The sequence below is a fragment of the Coregonus clupeaformis genome, chromosome 16 (assembly GCF_020615455.1).
Source record: "Coregonus clupeaformis isolate EN_2021a chromosome 16, ASM2061545v1, whole genome shotgun sequence".
Classification (NCBI taxonomy): domain Eukaryota; kingdom Metazoa; phylum Chordata; class Actinopteri; order Salmoniformes; family Salmonidae; genus Coregonus; species Coregonus clupeaformis.
This window is the reverse complement of record NC_059207.1, coordinates 34,620,514-34,644,870: the sequence shown is the minus strand read 5'-3', so window position 1 is coordinate 34,644,870 and position 24,357 is coordinate 34,620,514. Positions and strand designations below refer to the sequence as shown.

General features: G+C 46.4%; 1 protein-coding gene across 1 annotated transcript in view; it reads right to left on the bottom strand.

Annotated features, from left to right (window-relative positions):
- Nucleotides 1-12,740, bottom strand: part of LOC121584842 (PDZ and LIM domain protein 2) — a 56,511-nt gene extending 43,771 nt beyond the window's left edge. The window contains exon 1 of the mRNA XM_041900997.1: nucleotides 12,349-12,740. The gene's annotated coding sequence lies outside the window, so the exon portion shown is untranslated. The remainder of the gene's footprint in view (nucleotides 1-12,348) is intronic.
- Nucleotides 12,741-24,357: the final 11,617 nt, after the last annotated feature.

The following is a 24,357-nucleotide window of genomic DNA, read 5'->3' as shown; positions in this document are numbered from 1 at the left end:
TCGCACAGAATAGGTCAAATTTTTGTACTATGGGGGATAGTAGATTGACATAGGCTAGTGCTTTTGCTGTTCGTTAGGCCTACTCATCTTGTTGGCTGACGAAAAGTAAATGTGGACAGTTCTTCCAATATCTTCAATATGCACCTCGGAATTGGATAAGGACGCGTGCAGTTGCATCCCCGATAAGTCTGTCTTCACTTGTAGCCTGTGAGAAAGACCCGATCATGTGATGGAGAGCCATGTGAGTGAGAGGTTATTCGGAACGCTCAGCACTCAGAGAGAAGGGCACAACGGCCACTGGCCGCAAAAGGCATGGATTTTTTTAGGGTGCATTACGGCCACACAAAGCAGATGCCACCGTAAAATTCTAGGCATTATCAAGTGATTGTCAAATTGTGAATGAGTGACTGATGTACTGTGTACAGCCTGCGCAAAAAACTAAGCAGAGCTCATGCATTTCAAGCAACTTTTTTTCAAATCATCATTAGTCGCATCATGCAGCCTTACAATATACTAAAAATCAAAACATATAGCCCAACGTTTGTAGAACAACTAAAGTTACATTAATAACTCTAAATTAAGCATATAGGAATACCGATTTATTTCTTAACCGCTCAACACAGAATAGCCGTATGCGCACACTCCCTCAAATCGTTTGGAGAAAATATCATTTCTATTTTATTCAGCTTCGTTCAATTGTATTCTTCATACTATCAAATAATGCCACAGAATTCTAAGCAAATATTGTCTGCTAAATGAACTAGTGTAGCCCACAGCCATTTGGCATAGCCAGATCAGGACCTAACATAAGGACAACTCAGAGTATGCTATTCTGTTCTTCTGAAATAGACTACATTTTCTTCATTTCATGCTTCTTTAGACCTGTCTAAAATAAATAATGGATTTATTGTGAAGGTGTAGGCTATATTACATGGATTTATTAGACTTTTTTAAATGTAGATGTTCCAAAGGTCTGCATCAGTGGCTTGTAGGCTATGTGTGGAAGCCAGGAGATGCTAAATGTGTTAATGTTAATTAACGGTCAATTACCGTGAGACCGACAGTTATTTGTTGACAATCACCGGCTGACAAGATTTCGGGACCGGCACAGCCCTAGTTGCAACCGAGGACAGACGATTTGTACACGCTACGCACTTCAGCACTTGGCGGTCCCGTTCTGTGAGCTTGTGTGGCCTACCACTTCGTGGCTGAGTCATTGTTGCTCCTAGACGTTTCCACTTCACAATAACATCACTTACAGTTGACCGGGGCAGCTCTAGCAGTGCAGAAATTTGACGAACTGACTTGTTTGAAAGATGGCATCCTATGACTGTGCCACGTTGAAAGTCACTGAGCTCTTTAGTAAGGCCATTCTACTGCCAATGTTTGTCTATGGAGATTGCATGGCTGTATGCTTTATTTTTTACACCTGTCAGCAACGGCTGTGGCTAAAATAGCTGAATTTACTAATTTGAAGGGGTGTCCACATCCTTTTGTATATATAGTGTAACGCTGTAATTCATGTTTTACGATGGACTTACTTCCCTCGTAGTTTAATAGGGATCATAGTACAGGATGCTGCTAGGAAGTGTCTGTTTTACAGTAAAGTCTATGCGTCAGCTGGGTACAGTATACTGCTGGCCCTCATAACTCTGCCCTTCTCATGCACAGTGTTTTTCATTTGCACATGTGCTTCTGTTGAGACACTGACAGCTCTCCCGCTCTTTGGTAATTCATGCTGTGGTGAGGAGATGAGGAGGAGGAGGAGGTGGAAACCCCAGCCCGACCGGCAGAGACACACAGGCCCCACCACAGTGCAGCATAGTTTCTCTTTCTTACTCTCTCACACACACACTGCTGCTGCTGCTTCAGTAGCGAGGCACCTCAACTACTCAGCAATGCCCTTGTTAATACCTAGTTAAGTGCTACCACGACCATACTATTATTCACAACACACCATGAAATAAGGGGAAGCACTGTTGCAGAAAACAGAGTGACAGAAGTCACTCATTATTAAGTATATTTATTGTAGGTTCAATGAATTCAACTTCACATATCTGACAGCAGCCTATATTGCATAACATCAAGGTAAATATAGAAACGCAAATACTTATTGAGAAATTAAGACGTTATCTGGTTCAAGTCTCTCTTGAAATCTGTTGGAGTGGACTTGTGACAAAACATGTTTGACCTAGAAGAAAATGCTGGCAGATCCTACGACAAAAAGCTGATGTTTCCTGATTCTGTCTTCACAAGTCCCTGTTATGTAACTATCCAGCATTACTTTGTATGTAGGTCAGAGTTTGAGACAAAACATACTTGGACAGATCAATAACTGAACCTTGGTGCACCACGTGGCCACGGGCCTAGTCTTATCATCATAGGCAAAGAATCTGAAATAAGAACTGATCTTCCTGTAAATATGATCAGTCTAGTTCCATATACCATAGTGTTAGAATTGAATAGGTCATCTACCGTTAGGGCCCAAGGCTGGTTCCACAGCCATCCAGGCAGAAACAGAGCAAACAGTGAACCCAGTCAGGATCTGGGACATCTCTCCCTCCCTACACTGGCCCATTTTTGCCATCTACAGCCGTCTGTCTGTACATTCCACAAGGGTTTGGGACGATCAGCACAAACCCACCCAGTCATTAGCACATTCAGGCAATTAGCGGGGTTACCATCATTAACAGCCCTTAATTGCTGTGGACATGAGAAACAGCCGAGGCACCAGTTGTTGTTCATGCTGTAATCCCTGGAGACAGACACCCTAAGGTTCATTTTCATTTTCATTTTAGTCATTTAGCAGACGCTCTTATCCAGAGTGACTTACAGGAGCAATTAGGGTTAAGTGCCTTGCTTAAGGGCACATCGAAAGATTTTTCACCTAGTCGGCTTAGAACCAGCGACCTTTCGGTTACTGGCACAACGCTCTTACCCACTAAGCTACCTGCCGCCCTAGTCTTTTGGTTCCCAGTCTTTTGGCTGTTCAATTAGTTGGACCAGGATCAGCATCTCTCCTACATAACTGGAACCATTATCAACAAGGCATAGCGCTAATTTATGATTTATGGACCAACTGTTATCACTGTAAAACTGCTTGCTATTTATTGGCAGGCAGTGAAAGGGTGATAGCTGCTTACTATTGGAAGAGAGATATTGACCTGAAAAACTCCAGCTGTTACCAAACAGATCACTATGGTAATACATTTGCACCAGGTGTTAAATGGAGCTTAAAAAAGTAATGGTATAGGTACAAATTGCAAATGCACAAAAATACAAAAAGAACTATGAGCCCAGTGGTGGATTATATTCTGGTGACAACTCATTGCTTTGGCTACCATGCAGCAATGGCAGCACAATAAAACACACCCACACAATGAGGAGAAATTCTAGTAAGGAGGTAATCCATCTGGCTCACATTAGGTAACCACAGTTCATGATGAATTAAGAACTAGAAAGTGGTAGGTCCAGTCAAATACTCTCACTTCCGCTGTGCTACACCTGTCTACCAAATACCATAGATATTTGATCATGGTACCATATGTTGCCATGGTCTACTTTACAGCACTTTATATGCAGTATCATCCAGAGTTTCAGTTGTGAAATCTAGAGTATCAAAGGTGAATGAAACAATAATGAGTTTGATAAAGGTTGTTGAAATCAAGTGCACAGACAGACTTGAAGGCTGCATTCAGTTTCCAAGTGGAGAATGATCAATCTCTGCAGAGAGTTCAAACTGTCATACTCTACATGAAAAAGCCCCCAGGCACTTGTCATGTCTGTGAGAAAGCAGCCCCTCATGGTAAAGCAGCCCCTCAGGGTAAATGTAGGAGAAACACACAGGAGAGAGTACCCTGGTGTTGGGTTCCAGACTCTTCCTCACTGCTCAAACACGCATGGTGCCAGTGGTGTTCAACAAACAGGCAGATTAAAGTCAATTAGCCTTAGCTCCTTAGCACTCAGTGACACCAAGCTCCTCCTGGTACACAACATGACAGACAGGGGCAGGAGGGTCACTGCCATTGACTTAGTTGAAGAAAATAAGGGAGAGGTTCACTGGTGGCACTCAGTCTGGGGCTTGGCCTTCGGATGGGAGTTAACTTGAGGCCATCACAAGTTCCATACATTTGACACAATACAACTTGTCTAAAGTGTTCCCTCCCTGTGCATTCTTCTTTGTTTACCATTCTTCTTTGTTTACCGTCACTTCAAACTACGTAATTGTCAATGTATGTGTGAGACCTGCTAAAACAGGTCTGTGAAATCATCTACAGTTTAGCAAAGGTAAATATAGTAAGATTACTCTAACACACCCTTGGGTGAGTCTTGGGTTTCATGCGTGTGTCAATAAACCACAATTATGGCAGGGTTATTCTATTCTGAATATGAGCTTTAAAGACGAGTCTTGCTGGCTGGCACAGAGAAGATGCCAGGCCTTGATATGAACATGTCTGCTTATGCACCATGCTCAGCTCACACTCTTCACCCTTTCAATCTGCAGATGTACTTCATTCATCTGAACTTGCTGTTGGCTGAACTTTGATGCAGAGAAACACACACCATCCACTGTTGTGGTTGCAGTGGAATGCTCTGGGTGTTCACACTTGACAAATCTCTTGCTTCTGGCCATTTAGCTCTGTGAACTTCCATAGCCTTTGTGAGTGCTCTTGTCTGGCTGATGGCTATGCCCTGTAATGTTTTCAAGCACACTCCTTTTCGTGAGGAGGACTGTGGCTGATGGGACACCTGTCCTGCTGCCTGCCTGGTCACACACCCACTGAATAGACAGAGGAATGCCATGGAAAGCCTCTCCCCGTGTTAAATGGTGTGGAATAACATTCTCAACATTCTCACACTAACCACACACAATGATTTGATAAAAATAAAACTGCCATCACTAAGGTGATGAGGACATATCAAACAATAACAGATGAGATATTAAAAGAATGGGGTGTTGCTGAAGGGAGATGAGTGACTAAGATGTTCCTAGGTTGTGAGTACTACTATCACCTAAGAATGAGCCGCAGGTTCCTCGCACTTAAAAGGAAAAAGTGACAGGTTAAATGTATATTCTAATACACTGCTCAAAAAAAAAAAAGGGAACACTTAAACAACACAATGTAACTCCAAGTCAATCACACTTTTGTGAAATCAAACTGTCCACTTAGGAAGCAACACTGATTGACAATAAATGTCACATGCTGTTGTGCAAATGGAATAGACAAGAGGTGGAAATTATAGGCAATTAGCAAGACACTCCCAATAAATAAGTGGTTCTGCAGGTGGTGACCACAGACCACTTCTCAGTTCCTATGCTTCCTGGCTGATGTTTTGGTCACTTTTGAATGCTGGCGGTGCTTTCACTCTAGTGGTAGCATGAGACGGAGTCTACAACCCACACAAGTGGCTCAGGTAGTGCAGCTCATCCAGGATGGCACATCAATGCGAGCTGTGGCAAGAAGGTTTGCTGTGTCTGTCAGCGTAGTGTCCAGAGCATGGAGACAGGCCAGTACATCAGGAGATGTGGAGGAGGCTGTAGGAGGGCAACAACCCAGCAGCAGGACCGCTACCTCCGCCTTTGTGCAATGAGGAGCAGGAGGAGCACTGCCAGAGCCCTGCAAAATGACCTCCAGCAGGCCACAAATGTGCAATGGACTGGCCCGCCCGTTCCCCAGACCTGAATCCAATTGAGCACATCTGGGACATCATGTCACGCTCCATCCACCAACGCCACGTTGCACCACAGACTATCCAGGAGTTGGCGGATGCTTTAGTCCAGGTCTGGGAGGAGATCCCTCAGGAGACCATCCGCCACCTCATCAGGAGCATGCCCAGGCGTTGTAGGGAGGTCATACAGGCACGTGGAGGCCACACACACTACTGAGCCTCATTTTGACTTGTTTTAAGGACATTACATCAAAGTTGGATCAGCCTGTAGTGTGGTTTTCCACTTTAATTTTGAGGGTGACTCCAAATCCAGACCTCCATGGGTTGATAAATTTGATTTCCATTGATCATTTTTGTGTGATTTTGTTGTCAGCACATTCAACTATGTAAAGAAAAAAGTATTTAATAAGAATATTTCATTCATTCAGATCTAGGATGTGTTGTTTAAGTGTTCCCTTTATTTTTTTGAGCAGTGTATATCTCTCTAATAAATTATCTCTGGAATTTCATCGATATCAATGTAATCATTAATGGAAGCTGTTATGAAAGGGACTTAATTATTCGATCAAAGTTTATAAAAATATGTTATTTATATCTTGTCATCAAAACTGCGGTAATAGTGTCAAAACAATAGCAGCTATTGTTATGGTTGTTACTACTATGTACATTAGCCATGGTTATGTCAGTGCTGTGGCTTCAGAAAGCACTGGCTCCACTTATCTCTCAACAGCATCATCTGAGGATCATGTTACTGGTGTTAGCACTACGCAGATTCAGACAGACTCCCCACTTCGCACATTCAGACAGACTCCCCACTTCGCACAGCAATCAGGCCACCTCACTACATCCCCTACACGGGCCATTAAGCCTTCTGATCCACTGAGGCAGACACAGGAAAGTTTACCACTGCTTCATCATGTTCATCACATGCACGTTTTCTTATTTTATTCTCAACAATGCCCATTCAAACTCTAAAGCCAACTCAGGCAATGGTCACACAAACACTGAGGAGAGCAGCCCACTAAGCATTTAGCGATTTTTGTCCGTCTATAATTTGTTCAGATTTTGTCCGGTCCGTACCGGCCTTAATTTGGCCCAAATATAGACATCTATGATTGGTCCAGTAGGGTGTTTGCCTTTCACGCCACGACCCGGATTTGTCATTCGCTACATTGGTGTCAGAAATGGGATGGCAGCCATGACCGTGAAACATCATGACTGCCCACTAAACATTTACAAACAGCACTGTCTTTAAAAAATGTTTGGGGTGCAGTCCGGATACAAGACTTCCACGTCCGGCAAAAACATCTTCCAACCTTACATTCAGCACTTGAAATGCACGTGACATCAACATCTAAAAATTACTCTAAAAGACGTATTTTCAACGTCATTTTGCATACTGGGAGACCTCTTACAGAGAACAGGAACTGTGCTATTAAAGGAGACAGACAGACAGACAGACGTAGTCTATTAATTTATATTGAACTGAAACTAGTTGTGAAAAGGAACTCAACATGAAGCAGTCATCCAGTGACACTCATCCGTCTCAGCTAAGACAGACACTGAGAAAACCACAAAGCTATCAGAAACAAGAAAACAAGCAACATAGAAGCTTTCATCATACAAACTCCACCAGATTGTATCTGAGTGTAACTTCCTGCAGAACAGCATACAAGTTAACAGCATAACCAGAACAGCAGAGTCATCAGGAAACAGACACAATTGAAAATGAGAGGGGGGGTGCAGCAGGCACATGGAAGGTTGCTGAGAACAAAAACAACGGAGAGGTACTGGTACAGTGCAATGCAAACGGCAGTCAGGGGGTGGGGGGTATGGGGGCCGGGATTTGACTGGTGCTTGGGCTGTGAGCAACACGTGAGTCCTGGGAAACACATCCAGCTTTTTTCCACCCATTCAAAATGCCAAATAATTCAGTCTGCACATTACAGGTTGAATCCAAGTTGTCTGAATGGCTTGGTTTGGGCACATTAGAGGAAAAACATTCTTGAGATGCTGGCTTGAACTTGAGCCACAGGGTCGTTCCACGAAATGAGTGCCTTTTGCGTCCCTTTGACATTTTAAGTAGAAATTGTGCACAAATATTGCATTTTAAAAGCCTGTTATATTACATTTAGTGCCCTTTAATATAGACCACATAAAACATTCTATACATCTGATTTTTAATATGAATAAATACTTGCTAAAGTGCCAGAATTCTGCTTTTTGACATGTCCCTCTGTGCATCCTCATTTATCCAAGTTTTCACCATCATTGTAAAGCCCTTATTTTGCTGGTTCGACAAATTTATTTCTCAAGATTATAATTTAGTGATACATTTTAAGGTTAAAAAAAAACCTACAGTTATGTTTTTTTACCTTAAGGGGGACTGATGGGCAACCTTGGTTGCTGGGTGGGATGGGAAGGGGTGGAAGGCATTCTTTCTTTGGGTGGGGAGGGAGGATGCGGGCGGGTGGATGGGGACTGAGGGGGGGAATGGGTTGGGGTTATCTTTGTATGTATTTCTTTGATTGTTTTTTTGTAATGACGACGTAAAAAGGTGGGGGACGCACAATGAATTGTAGCCAGTACCCCAACATCACTGTTCGCATAATCCTGGGCAACACTGCGTATGCGCACCATTGGTTGATACAGACAGCAAATCTCCCGTAAAGTTCCATCTGAAGGCTCTGAACGGCAACTTGTGGATTGGAAGAATTTGGTTCTTCTTTCATGCCTTTTTTCATTTCCACCACTCTCGACAACCGAATGTCTGACTGTGGGACTCTTTTAATTAAGGACACAACACTCTTGATACCCGTGATCACCGTGGAACTTTGGGTAGAAACAATGTGTTTAAGTGCCGACGTTTGCCTGAAGCCCGGTCCACTCTGGGTTTGGGGGCTACCAGTGACGTACCCCACTTGGGGGTACAGTTGTTGGAAGGAACCGTGCCACCTCCTCTCTCTCATCACGCTAGGTGCACAGGGGCTGCTGCCTCCCCAGCCAGACAGGCGCTGCTCTTATGGAACAGGATAAGCAGGAGCCGACTTAGGGGTGGACCCAGAAGCCGGGGCAGCCCGCTTAGCCGCCGGGCCGCTATCTGCAGACCCTCTAGAAGATGATGCCATCGCAGCAGCAAAGTCCTCCTGCTTCTTTTTCTCCTTAAAAATCGGCTAATCCATGTACAACTGCCTGTCTCTCTCCGGCACCTGCGACAAAGTGAACCAAAGTCAGCCCCATGCTTCTCCCGAGCGCCGAGAAGATGCAACGTGACATGCATGAGACGAAATCAGCCGTAGTACGAATCTCATCTAGGAGCTCTGCGTGGGGTTCCCCAGCAGCCAGAACCGTGGCCAGGTCAGCCAGCAGCTCAGTCTGGTAAACCTACAGCATTGTGACTGTGTTTAGGGAGTGGGTCACCACCCCCTGGGCCCAGTACACCGAAGGAGACTGCAATATCAGCCGGCTCTATATTGCCATGCTGGGAGGATTGCTCCACGAGCCCAGATCCACCCCCGTATCCTGCAACTCAGACTCCACCGAAGTACAGGCACCCAGGAGAGGATAGTCAATCTCAGTCCCACCAAGCCTTCTAAGGAAGGCTACACGCCTCTTGAGAGAGCTTGCACACAGCCGGTGACAGTGGTCGCACAAGCTGGTTTGATCCAGGGCAGCCTGAGCATGCACCCAGCCCGAACCATACAAGACAACACTTGTGAGTATTATTCAAAGACATGGTGAAACCGCATGACTGTGGGCAAGGTAGTGAACTCGAACCGGGTTTAACAGCCTTCCCCGACTCGTTTGTGCTAGTCATCTTACTTACAACCAGTTAGCGTGGCTAAACAGGCAAAAGAATAACTAACAAATTGGTAGGGAACTTCACGAAACTAGTAACCAAACTTTAACACACAATGTCCAGAAGGATGAGCATGCCCTCCTTATGTGGGACAGTTAAGTTGGAGTAAAGCCTGATACATTTTGCATTCCAATGTTTGTTTTTGAAGAAATGTATGAATTGTTCTGTTCAGCTCGAGGTGAAGAGTGGAAGAATTGAATGAATGAATCCGTGCCTCGGTTTTATCACCTGTGGAAGGCAGGGCTTTCAGTGAAGCACGCTGTTCATTGGCCTTGTCAGGCATGATTCTAATATTCTTCAGTAGAGGGCACTAGCGTGCAAACTCCCTCATAGCTGTGTTGTTCCTAGTTGACCGACTGAAAGGGCACCCTGTCCCTCATTTTAAACAGAAATGTCAAAACATTTCAACTTCATATTCATCTCCAGCACCACCCCAACATCAACATATGTGAAAATGGTGCGTTTCTATGTTTTGCAGTAAAAATGACAGAGAAAGATAAGCGTTTCCAATGACATCATCAACCAATTAGTAGGCAATAAGTAAGCAATTAGTAGGCAATTAGTAGTCAAATCACCTAATGCACACTGTTGATGTCATTGGAAACACTTATCTTTAACTTTTTTACTAAAAAAACATAGAAACGCGCCATTTTCATATATGTTGATGTTTTGCTGGAGATGATGAATATAATTGTGAAATGTCCCTTTAAGGTCAACCTTGTTGAACTGAACTCTCATTTTAATAATATTAATATGGTGAAACTATTCCTTTTATTTTATTATGCAAAAGAAACATTGCAAAACAACCTCTCCCTCAACGTGATCAAGACAAAAGAGATGATTGTGGACTACAGGAAAAAAAAGAAAGAGGACTGAGCACGCCCCCATTCTCATCGACGGGGCTGTAGTGGAACAAGTTGAGAGCTTCAAGTTCATTGATGTCCACATCACCAACAAACTATCATGGTTCAAACACACCAAGACAGGGCACTACAGCTGCACCATCGAGAGCATCCTGACTGGTTGCATCACCGCCTGATATGGCAACTGCTCGGCCTCCGACCGCAAGGTACTACAGAGGGTAGTGCGTATGGCCCAGCTTCCTGCCATCCAGGACCTCTATACCAAGCGGTGTCAGAGGAAGGCCCTAAAAATTGTCAAAGACTCCAGCCACCCTAGTCATAGACTGTTCTCTCTGCTACCGCATGGCAAGCGGTACCGAAGCGCCAAGTCTAGGTCCAAAAGGCTTCTTAACAGCTTCTACCCCCAAGCCATAAGACCCCTGAACAGCTAATCATGGCTACCCGGACTATTTGCATTGTCCCCACCCCACCTCACCCCCTCTTTTACGCTGCTGCTACTCTGTTTATTATCTATGCATAGTCACTTTAACTCTACCCACACGTATATATTACCTCAATTACCTCAACTAACCGGTACCCCCTTTATATAGCCTCCATACTGTTATTTTATTTTACTGCTGCACTTTAATTATTTGCTATTTTCTACTTAACACTTTTTTTATTTTCTTAAAACTGCATTGTTGGTTAAGGGCTTGTAAGTAAGCATTTCACTGTAAGGTCTACACCTGTGGTATTCGGCGCATGTGGAAAATAAAATATGATTTTATTTTATTTGATAATAGTCAAATCAGTGTAAAAGCAAATGAGCTGGTTCTACTCTTTTTGTCAATGTCCTGGTGTTTTGTGGTGGAAAACTGAGCGGGTCGAGCATAACAAGTCAACCCTGTTACCCATAGATAGACAGGCTAGAAAATGTTTAACAATGTAATTTCTTTGTGAAGGTTGCATTCAATTGCCCCTCCCTGTTGCACATAACAAGCTTCCATTCCCCCAGTTACAAGGGGACTTATGGATTATTTAACATGAAGTCTTCAACACTGTTATGATCAACCCTGTTACTTTATTTGTCACTTAAAGCTGCAATATGTAACTTTTTGGGCACCTAATTAGTGGAATGACCCCACAATGGCTTTCAGGAGGCTTCACCAGTGAAAACCCCACTTTAAAAGGGAGGAGTGAACAGTCACAAATCACAGCTTGCCAGTTTTAACAATTATGCTAATGTAACATAAACACAGACCTGTTGGTCTGGAATTTCACCTGGCCTGGCAATCCACAAATCATATAGACTATGTTTCATGTGAATGTTTTGAGCAGCCAAGCTTTTTGTTCTCAGAGATGCCTGTAGAGAGGTAAAGGATGCTGACTGTGTGAAGCATGGGATGTTAAGTTAAAGTTAATTTACATTCGTAATCATGTCAACATGGAAGTACATTATGCTACAGTGAACACATACTGTACCAAACATCCATCATGATCATACTGCATCACTGCATCCACAGTTTCACCCACATTACCATACCTAATGTGTTTCCATGCCATAATGAAATCCAAATTATGTTGATGGGAACTATTCCTCCTGCCAAACTGTCAAACCAACTGATGGGTGTCTAAGACAGTTAGAGTCAAGGCTGTTATGAGTTTGGGTATAAATCCAAGATACCCAAAACAAAATTATTCCTGTTCAGATGGCTAGGGGAAACTTAAGAGCAGCAATAAAGAGAATAATTACATCAACCAGGGTGTCCAGACAATTTGACAGCATCACCAAGAACCCCTGTATCCAATGTTCATAGCTATAGGCCTTTAGAAATTGCAGAAATTCGAATACATTATTTTAACTTATGAGTAAATAATGTGAATTGCCACCTAATTGAATGAAATTGCTGATGCCTATTATTAGCGTGAATTGACAGGTCAATGGGAGACACACAGAAAGAAGCCTATAGCACTTACCTAAATCAATGCAGTTGATCAATAATCAGTGATAGTCGAATTGTGTTGGTACACCTGCAGATCCAACACCGGTGCTCTCCTAAAGAATATCACAAGTCAAAAACTAGGCGACAGCACCAAAATACCCGAAAAGAGCGCAGGACCAGAAACACTACACCCCTTGCGCGCGAGTCGCTTCCAAAAATACAGCAGAATGAAGTTAATGTTTCCTTCTTTCTGCTCCCAAAAAGCCCACAGAAATCTCATATGCCTCTAAGAGCGATTCGTGCTGCTTGTTATCAGATCAAATCCTCTGGCCACCTGAGTCTGAAAAATAGGCTTCTGAACTGCACTTCTATTGCTGGGGACTATTGGATAAAGAAGCGATATGAAACCACCTGTGGACACCCGCACTGAGGGATGAGCTCACAGTGCCACGTGCTGTTATCAAAATAATGGCAGGGGCGTGTCGGGAGACAGGGAGGGTGGGTGATAATTGAGATATTACAGTATGGCCGTAGGGCCTTGCACGTGTGTCTTAGTGCGCCATCTGCAGACTAGAAATTGCATTACAAAATTAAACTGATTAATGATAGGGACACAACTACAGACAATGGGCCTACATATGCCTATGCCTACAGGATGGGCTGGTGTAATTGTTATACATTCCTGTGGATTATTGTCTCAAATTCCTACCCGAAAAAGGACCAACCAAGCAGACAACCGGTAGAGTAAGTTCAAATGTAATTTTATTCAACATTCCGGCTTGTAGAGGACTGGGCGGCAGGTAGCTTAGTGGTTAAGAGCGTTGTGCCAGTATCCGGAAGGTCGCAGGTTCTAATCCCCGAGCCCACTAGGTGAAAAATCTGTCGATGTGCCCTTGAGCGAGGCACTTAACCCTAATTGGTCCTGTAAGTCGCTCTGGATAAGAGCGTCTGCTAAATGACATATTATATTATATTTCCAGAATCAAACACTAAATGATAAGAGGCCGTCTGCGCTCCTTTAAGGTCCTTTCTACTGAATAGTGTCTGTTCCAGGTGCGTAGGAGTCAAAATAAGAATACTGGAAGAGATGGAGACCCGTACACAGTCGAAAAAAAATGAATAAATCCAAAACTGAAGCTTGAATTCAAAATAAAGATGTTTATTAAAATAACCAGGGTGTACAGACAATTTCACAGCATCCCCAAGAACACTTGTATCCAATGTTCATAGGTATAGACCTGCATATATCAAACACTGTTCCCAGGCAATCCCTTTCCAAGCATTTGCATTTTACAAACAGCCAGTGGCGACCCGTCATTCAGGGCATGTGGGGCAGAGCCGGTTTTGAGCCCCACCTGTTAAGCCCCAAAAAATAAAAACAACTTTTTTTTTTCTTTTTTTTTGTGCCTGTTTTGCATGTTATTTTGGTATTAATACGTGTCACATATCAGTTTCCAAGCCATGTAAAAAAATTATATTTGAGTTAATAAAGCCACATACAAACATGGTCTCTTTTTTGCTTTCTTGAGTAAGGCAGCTCCAAAATGCAGGTGTTTCAGCCTAGCTCAGTGCTTTCTGTGGTGGTGGGGCAGCCAGCGGAAAACATGTGGGTGTTGGTAATGTTCTCTAGTTGCGCCACATGATTGGCTCAGTGTTCTGTCATCATCATGAATCAAGTTGACAATCTACTGGCAAATCCTTTCAATCCTTGTCATTTGAAGAGACATTATGAAGAGAAATATCATTGCTCATCGGCCATAGGGTATTAGGGTGTAACTAGCCCCCCCTAAGAACAATTGCTGACACAAAAAAGCAATGTTTGGAGAAAAAAAATGGTAGGTGGATGAAGGTCATGCTCAGGCGAATAAACTATAAGGGGAAATAAATGACTACAGTTTACACTTTTTTAGTTATTTTATGAAATGTTGTTTTTAAGTACCGGAATAACAAGATTTTAAATACCAGATGTCTTTAAAATGACATTCAGGAGCAAAAGGTTTTCAATAGTTATTTTTAAAATATTCATTGGAATATAACTAATAACATTGGAATATAACATTTAATAACAATAACTGTGTGATGAGTACTGAGGATACGAAGAAGCAGGACGCAGATGCAGGAATCAACAATGTAAAGGTTTACTTAACACTGAGCAAGAGAACAATAAAGAGCGAGTACACGACATGACACTAACAATCACACACAACACAACACTGAACAGTCCAGGGCAATATAGGGGTGGTGAAGAGATTATGAGGTGCAGGTGCGCTGGAGGTGATTAGGGTGCGTTGGGTTTCCATTCCGGTGTTGCCGAGGTGGTGTGCTGAGACCGGTGGCTCAGTAGACCGGTGAATCAGAGCGCCGGAGGGGAGCAACGGGAGGAGACGTGACAGTACCCCCCACCCGGACGCGCGGCTCCCGCTGCAGGACGTCACCAACATGGAAGGCGACCCCGAGGACGAGGAGCGGGCCAGTCAGGGCGGCGACGGTGGAAGTCCCGAATTAAGTTGGGGACCAGAACGTCCCCAGCCGGAACACAGCTCCTCTCCTCAGGACCATACCCCTTCCAGTCCACCAGGTAACGGAGCCGTACCCCACGGAACCTGGAGTCCAGCAGGTCCCTCACCGCATACGCCGGACTCACGTCAATGTCCAGGGGCGGAGGGGGCGTCCCCCGGGGGACAGCATCCACCAGAGGACCAGGAACCACCGGCCTGAGGAGAGACACATGAAAAGTGGGTGAGACATGGTAGTGAGGGGGAAGGAGCAGCCGGTACGATACCTCATTTATCCGCCGGAGGACCTTAAACGGCCCCACAAACCGGGGGCTCAGTTTCTTGCAGGGCTGGCGGAGAGGGAGGTTTTTTGTGGACAGCCAGACACGATCACCAGGCTGGAATACGGGGGCCTCACTGCGTTGGCTGTCGACGAATGGCCCTCTGGAGATTGACATGGGCGGCGTCCCAGACCTGTCCGGCCCTGCGGAACCACTCGTCGACAGCGGGCGCATTGGTCTGGCTGGGTGTCCAAGGGGCCAGGGCCGGCTGGTACCCCAGGACGCACTGGAAGGGAGTGAGCCCCGTGGAGGAGTGAAGGAGGGAGTTCTGGGCATATTCTGCCCAGGGTAGAAACCTCGCCCACTCACCCTGCCGGTCCTGTCAGTGGCAACGAAGAAACCTCCCCAGCTCCTGGTTCATGCGCTCCACCTGTCCACTGGTTCATGCGCTCCATGCGCTCCTCGTGGTGCTCCGGTAGTGTGGGAATGGTGATGGTGATGGGGAGAGTGACGTGCCTGATCCAAGTGGTTTATTGTCCAGCGAGGTGACGTGTAGCGGAGAAGGCAGTGGCACGGTGGGCAACCCCCATTCAGAGACCAACCCCCTATCTATAAGGTTCCCCGCTGATCCGGAATCTATCATTGCCATGGAAAGCAAAGAGATGGAAGAATCATTTACCATTTGGGGAACTAAAAACAATGGTTTGGTGACAGGTGATGACGGAGCGGCGATGGGAGTCATACCGCCTAGATAGGGAGCCGCCAGGAGATCTGTGGTGGTGTAGGGGGTGCAGCCCACCTCCATGGGTGAGGACTCGGAGGCAGGGCTGCTTCCATAGCTCAGATGACTGAATCAACAATGTAAAGGTTTACTTAGCACTGAGCAAGAGAACAACAAAGAGTGAGTACACAACAAGACACTAACAATCACACACAACACAACACTGATCGGTCCAGGGCTATATAGGGGTGGTGATGAGATGATGAGGTGCAGGTGCACTGGAGGTGATTAGGGTGTGTTGGGATTCCATTCCGGTGTTGCCGAGGTGGTGTGCTCAGACCGGTGGCTCAGTAGACCGGTGAATCAGAGTGCCGGTGGGGAGCAACGGGAGGAGACGTGACAAACTTAACTAATTAATTCAGTGAAACATTGATGTGGCAACTCTCTTATGCTCTGCTATTACACGATTCTAATTTGTACATAGGTCACGAATAAAGCTATCCACAGTAAAATTCTCACACCTAATCCAGTCCCCACCTGTGACTGAAAACAGTGGGAGAGATGCCAATTGAAAAGCTCTCTCTTAAAAACATAGCTAGCTATCTAGCAATATGACATAAAATGCTGTGTAAAATAGCTAAAAGGCTATAAAGTAATATTAACTGTAAAGCTATCAGTCACTAGTGGAAACATTTACAACTGCAATGAAGTTACGTTATCTTTTTAATGTATTTTACGTCAGACGATCTGGTAGTAAGGTTGCTAGCTAGCACTCTTAGCAACTTATGCTAACTAGCTAGCTGGCTAGCATTTTCTGTTAGTGAATTTGCTAGCTAGCAAGTTAGCATAAACTAGCGCTAACTAGGCTAGTCATTGTCTGAATGACAGATAGGAAAAAAATCATAACCATAAAGGGGTAACTAGCCCCTAGCGGCCAGTTACCCCCTAGTAAGGGGGGTTGAGTTGCCTTCAACACACTCATCCAACATATTACTCTTTTACTCAAAAATTATCAAAATGTTTATCTCTAAACAAGTGGATTATTTATCTTAAGGCTCTCCTACATGTATATGTAAAAAAAACAATTATAGATCTAACTTCATTGGAATATATCTACAACTTTTTCAAAATGATAAAAAATCTATTTACCACAAAATCGTTTTGTTGAAATATCTCCAAAAGTTGTGATGACACAGAGGACATATTTTGTTGAGCTAGAGCAGTGCAGCCAGGGAAGGTGTTGGGAAAATAATTTGGTGACATCTTGTGGTCTTAATGTGAATTAAAGGGGGGGGGGACAGTTACCCCAGGGTGCTGGTTACCCCCTACTACCCTAAACATTACACAGCAAGTTGGAAATCGCAAATTCAACAATTAGTGGTTTGGAATGAATCAGTGGCAAGAGTTGCAAAGCAATCACTAGCCTGCTATTCAGTGGAGTGGGTGTGTGGTCCAAGACTGGGTTTAAGGGGCTATTTTCCAAGCTTAAAAGGATAAACATTCAACATCATGGGCCATAAAAGGTTGAATAAATTGGCCATGCTGTCAATCCAGCATGACTTCTGCAGCGTTCAAAACAACTGGAAACTCGGAACTGGGAAATCTCAGACTTCAGTGAGTTCAAGACAACTGGGAACTGGCAACTCGGAATTCCAGGTCGGGAACTTTGGCCTTTTTCTAGAGCTCCGACCTGAAGATCACTGACGTCATGATTTGACCTTGTATTTCCGAGTTCCCAGTTTTCTTGAAATCCAGGGATTGCAGGACTTTGATGACGAAGTTTGATGACAAAATTTGCCCACAAAGGACCACCGCACCACCTTCCTGTTCAAGGTGAGTCCAAAAATGTATTGTATGCTGCTGCATAAATTATGTGATATGCCAGGGAGAGATGTATACTGTAGCTAAGAATGTCACAAGCTGATGTGGATGCGGTGTTGGAGTCAGGCGCAGGACACAGAAGCTCAGTCAAAACGACTTTACTAGTCAACAAGACAATACAAAATAACGGGCCTCAAACACTGGAGGCGAGCGATTACGCATACAGTGCGTAAATACACTATCAACACGAGAACAAATACCATACATCAACGGACAGGCGGACAATCACACACAACTGCAAACAAAACTAAAGGAAACTTATAGGTGACCTAATCAATACATAACACGAAACAGGTGCACTAACAAGACAAGACCAAAAAAACATCGACACATCAAGCGGTAGTAGCTAGTACTCCGGGGACGACGAACGCCGAAGCCTGCCCGAGCAAGGAGGAGGAGCAGTCTCGGCGGAATTCGTGACAGTACCCCCCCCTTGACGCGCGGCTCCAGCCGTGCGCTGACCCCGGGCTCGGGGACGGCCAGGAGGACGCGGAGCAGGGCGCGTGGGATGACTACGGTGGAACTCAGTCAGGAGGGATGGATCTAAAATGTCCCTCCTAGGCACCCAGCACCGTTCCTCCGGGCCGTACCCCTCCCACTCCACGAGATGTTGTAGACCCCCCATCCGACGTCTCGAATCCACGATGGACCGGACCGAGTACGCCGGAGCCCCCTCGATGTCCAGTGGGGGCGGAGGAGTCTCTCTTATCTCAATGTCCTGGAGTGGATCAGCTACCACCGGCCTGAGGAGAGACACATGGAACGAGGAGTTAATGTGATAATCATTAGGCAGTTGTAACTTGTAGCAAACCTCGTTCAATCTCCTCAGGACTTTAAATGGCCCCACAAACCGCCGACCCAGCTTCCGGCAGGGCAGGCGAAGGGGCAGGTTTCGAGTCGAGAGCCAGACTCGATCTCCAGGTGCGTATACTGGATTCTCACTGCGGTGGAGATCGGCGCTCGCCTTCTGCCGACGGATGGCCCGCTGCAGATGGACGTGTGCAGCATTCCACGTCTCCTCCGAGCGCCGAAACCACTCATCCACCGCAGGAGCCTCGATCTGGCTCTGATGCCATGGCGCCAGAACCGGCTGATACCCTAACACACACTGGAAAGGGGTCAGGTTAGTAGAGGAGTGGCGAAGAGAGTTCTGAGCCATCTCTGCCCAGGGGATATACCCCGACCACTCCTCCTGCCGGCCCTGGCAATATGATCTCAGAAACCTACCCACATCCTGGTTCACTCTCTCCCCCTGCCCTTTACTCTCAGGGTGGAACCCCGAGGTAAGGCTAACCGAGACCCCAAAGCGTTCCATTAATGCCCTCCAGACTCTAGAGGTGAATTGGGGACCCCGATCAGACACTATATCCTCGGGAACCCCGTAGTGCCGGAAGACGTGGGTAAACAAAGCCTCAGCAGTCTGTAGGGCAGTAGGGAGACCCGGCATTGGGAAGAGACGACAGGCCTTAGAGAACCGATCCACAACGACCAGAATAGTGGTATTCCCCTGAGAGGGGGGAAGGTCCGTAACAAAGTCCACCGAGAGGTGAGACCACGGCCGTTGTGGAACGGGCAGGGGTTGTAACTTCCCCCTGGGCAGGTGTCTAGGCGCCTTACACTGAGCGCACACCGAGCAGGAGGAGACATAAACCCTCACGTCCCTAGCCAATGTTGGCCACCAGTACTTAACACTAAGGCAGTGCACTGTCCGGCCAATACCTGGATGTCCAGAGGAGGGTGACGTATGAGCCCAATAAATGAGACGATCACGGACCTCGAGCGGCACGTACGTCCGACCCACTGGACACTCTGGGGTAGTAGGGTCGGTGCGTAACGCCCGCTCAATTTCCGTATCGACATCCCATACCACCGGTGCCACCAGACAAGACTCCGGCAGTATGGGAGTGGGCTCAATGGACCTCTCCTCTGTGTCATACCGCCTGGACAGGGCGTCTGCCTTACCGTTCTGGGACCCTGGGATGTAGGTTATCTTAAACACGAACCGGGTCAGAAACATGTTCCACCTAGCCTGACGAGGGTTCAATCTCCTAGCTGCCCAGATGTACTCCAGGTTACGGTGATCAGTCAGAATGAGAAAAGGGTGTTGAGCCCCCTCAAGCCAATGCCTCCACACCTTTAGAGCTTGAACCACGGCTAACAGCTCCCTGTCCCCTACGTCATAATTACGTTCCGCCGGGCTGAGCTTTTAGAATAAAAAGCGCAGGGACGGAGCTTAGGAGGCGTGCCTGAGCGTTGCGACAGTACTGCCCCAATCCCGGCCTCTGACGCGTCCACCTCTACCTGGAACGCTAAAGCGGGGTCCGGGTGCGCCAGCACCGGAGCCGAAGTGAACAGGTCCTTCAGTTTACCAAACGCCCTGTCCGCTTCAGCCGACCACTGCAAATGCACGGGCCCCCCTTCAGCAGGGAAGTAATGGGAGCTGCTACCTGTCCAAAACCCCGGATAAACCTCCGGTAGTAATTGGCAAACCCCAAAAAACTGCTGCACCTCTTTAACAGTGGTTGGGGTTTGCCAGTTACGACACGGCTGACACACGGTCAATCTCCATCTTCACCCCTGACGCGGACAACCGATGACCCAAGAAGGAGATGGACTCCTGGAAAAACAGACATTTCTCTGCCTTGACATACAAGTCATGCTCCAACAGCCTACCCAACACTCAGCGCACCAGGGCTACATGCTCGGCTCGTGTAGAAGAGTACACTAGGATGTCGTCAATGTACACTACCACACCCTGCCCATGCAGGTCCCGGAAGATCTCGTCCACAAATTATTGGAAGACTGAAGGAGCATTCATTAACCTGTATGGCATGACGAGATACTCATAATGACCTGAGGTGGTACTAAATGCCGTCTTCCATTCATCTCCCTCCCTAATGCGCACCAAGTTATAGGCGCTCCTGAGATCCAGTTTTGTGAAGAAACGCGCTCCGCATAATGATTCAGTCATACTCGCAATCAGAGGAAGAGGGCAACTGTATTTAACCGTGATCTGATTGAGACTACGATAATCAATACACGGGCGCAACCCTCCATCCTTCTTCTTCACAAAAAAGAAACTCGAGGACACAGGGGAAGTGGAGGACCGTATGTATCCTTGTCTCAGGGACTCGGCTATGTATGTCTCCATAGCCGCCGTCTCCTCTTGAAACAGAGGATACACATGGCTCCGCGGGAGTGCCGCACCTGTCTGGAGGTTTATCGCACAATCTCCCTGTCTATGAGGTGGCAATCGCGTCGCCCTAGTCTTGCTGAACACGAGTGCCAAATCCTCATACTCAGGGGGAATGTGCATTGCGGGCATTTGGTTCGGACTCTCCACCGTGGTCGCCCCAACGGAAACACCTAGACATCGCCCAACACACTGGTCAGACCACTCCTTGAGAGCCCTCTGTTGCCACGAAATGGTGGGGTCATGGGTGATTAACCAAGGAAGCCCCAGCACCACGGGATACGCAGGAGAGTCGATCAGGTACAACTGAATGATCTCCTCATGACCCCCTGCGTCTTCATCTTTAGTGGCGCTGTGACCTCCCTAATCAACCCAGATCCCAACGGGCGGCTATCTAGGGCATGGACAGGGAAGGGTGCATCAACGGGCAGGAGGGGAATCCCTAACTTAATACAACATTTCCGATCAATAAAATTCCCAGCTGCGCCTGAATCGACTAGCGCCTTATGCTGGGAATGAGATGCAACCTGAGGAAATACCACAGGTATACACAAGTGAACAACAGAGAGCTCTGGGTGAGTGGGGCGCCTACTCACCTGGAATGACTCCCCAGTGCGTGACCTGTTGCCCCGACTCCCTGGAGACCCTCCCCAGCACCTAGCCGCAGTGTGTCCTCCACGGCCACAGTTGGTGCAGGGGACGGCCCCCCTCGGGCTCGCTCTCCTCCTCTCTCTAGCGCCAGCACCCCCGAGCTCCATAGGGCTAGGCTCTGAGATGCTGGGGGATGGAATGGACGGCCCCAACTCGGGACGTCCGCGGGTGGCCAGCAGGGTATCCAGACGGATGGACATGTCCACCAGCTGGTCGAAGGATAGAGTGGTGTCCCTGCAGGCCAGCTCTCGTCGAACGTCCTCACGTAGGCTACACCGATAGTGGTCGATGAGGGCCCTCTCATTCCACCCCGCATCCGCCGCTAGAGTCCGGAAATCCAGGGCGAACTCCTGTGCGCTCCTCTTCCCCTGTCGGAGGTGGAACAGACGCTCCCCCGCCGCTTTACCCTCAGGAGGGTGATCGAACACAGCCCTGAAGCGGCGGGAGAACTCCGCGTAGCTGATGGTGGCGGCGTCTATTCCCCTCCATTCGGCATTGGCCCACTCCAACGCCTTGCCGGAGAGACAGGAGATGAGGGCGGAAACGCTCTCGTATCCCGAGGGCACCCGGCTGCGGTGCCATCATACGCCCTCGGGAGCGAGAGCCGAATCCCACTGGACTCCGGAGCTGGTCTGGTGGGGCTGGCCGATGGTGGTGGTAAGGTAAGAGGAGGTGTGGGCACACCTCCCCTTTCCCATCGGCGCAGGGTGTTCATCACCTCTTGCATGGCGGAGCCGAGTTGCTGGATCCTGGCGTCCTGGCAGCTGACCCGATCCTCCAGCGACTCGGTCGCCGCCGCTGCTCCTGCTGACTCCATAGTATAGGTGTGTGATTCTGTCACAAGCTGATGTGGATGCGGTGTTGAAGTCAGGCGCAGGACACAGAAGAACAAGACAATACAAAATAACGGGCCTCAAACACTGGAGGCGAGCGATTACGCATACAGTGCATAAATACACTATCAACACCAGAACAAATACCATACATCAACGGACAGGCGGACAATCACACACAACTGCAAACAAAACTAAAGGAAACTTATAGGTGACCTAATCAATACATAACACGAAACAGGTGCACTAACAAGACAAGACCAAACAAACATCGAGACATCAAGCGGTAGTAGCTAGTACTCCGGGGACGACGAACGCCGAAGCCTGCCCGAGCAAGGAGGAGGAGCAGTCTCGGCGGAATTCGTGACAAAGAAAGTAATACTAAGTGTATGTTGTGTAGTAAGCTGTTAGTAGCCCATGTGCCTCGCCCTAATAATTTGGTCCCTTTCCCCCTCATAATTTAGCCTACTGTTCTGACTTGGTGGTGCACATGTAGCCTATAGCCTGTTTTAGAGAAATGTAATCATTGAATATTGTAAGAGCTTTCATTGTCTGCTTATATGCCCCCTTTATTTATCCTACGGTTCTGACTTGGTGTACAGGGAGAATACTGTAAGAACGGCCTATGTTCTGAATTCTGTCGCTGTACATTTCAGAAGTGCTGAACAAATAGTTATATTGACTACGTCCGTCCTAGCTCGCTCATTAATGTCTTAATCGAAATTACGGATTGCCTCTTATCTGCTCGTCGTCCCCTTATGCCAGAGTTTGTACATCTCAATTGTCAGTAGAAACCACATTTATTTAAGCAAGTCAGCCAAATCAGCTATGTTTTTTGTAAAGGCAGTAAATGAGGCTGAATGAACTGTTTTGCTGCCAGACAAGGCTCCGATGATAGCCAGGTGTAGCAGTGGTAAGGATTCACTCCATGGTGCTGAAAAGCTCTGCTGTTGGGACAGCTTTATGTAGGCCTTAACAGTTTGTGGGCACCGTTTGTCACCATTATAGTACAATTAATGTATTGTTTAGTGTTGTGGCTTTGCTGGCATGCATCTAAAACATTGTTTTGTTTTTTTGCCCCAACAAGATTTACATGCTAAAATCGCCACTGCAACCAGCATTTGCAATCAATGCAACATGTAGGCCTAATCAACTAATATAAATTAACATTTACATTTACGTCATTTAGCAGACGCTCTTATCCAGAGCGACTTACAAATTGGTATTAACGGCAGCAAAGGCAAAAAATTCTGTGTGACTCAGTTGGTAGAGCATGGCACTTTCAATGGCATGGTTGTGGGTTCAATTCCCACCGGGGACCAGTATGAACAAATATGAAAATCAATGCACTTACTACTGTATTTCGCTCTGCAAAATAACTAAAATGTAAAACACTCAACAACATGTTTTCAGTGTGGGGCATAAAGTATGCTACACATTTTATCAGAGAATGTCCGACTGTCCTTCACAACGTGAGAAGAGGAAATGGCGCCATAGTCAAGTGCCCCTCTGGGCTCATCATCACACCAGAGATACTGGATATAATGACGAGATGCTTGTGTCTCCAGCCTAACAATGGGATTTGTTTTCCACAGAGCAAAACAGTGGGCTGTCAAAGTCCCTCCTATTCCTCTGTTTGGATTGAGAAATACATCTCGTTATTTGAATGCGTTTTTGAATATTCTATTAGGGGAGTTGACGTCAACCGCATGTATTCAATGGAGAGTGAGATGCTATGCTAGCCTCATGAATATGTATAGACCGTCTCGAATTTCAACAGGGACAACTCCGATATGAAGTGTTTTTTCTCAAAGTTGCCAGGATGTCATGTGCATCACACATATCAATACACTCGTAACAACCTAAGCATTTCGAAACGTCTATTATATCAAATAAGCCTCACGTATCAAAATAGCAATTAATTTGTATCTTGACTAAATTTGACACTCTCATTGCCCCCCATACAAAAACATCTCTCTTGATTAATA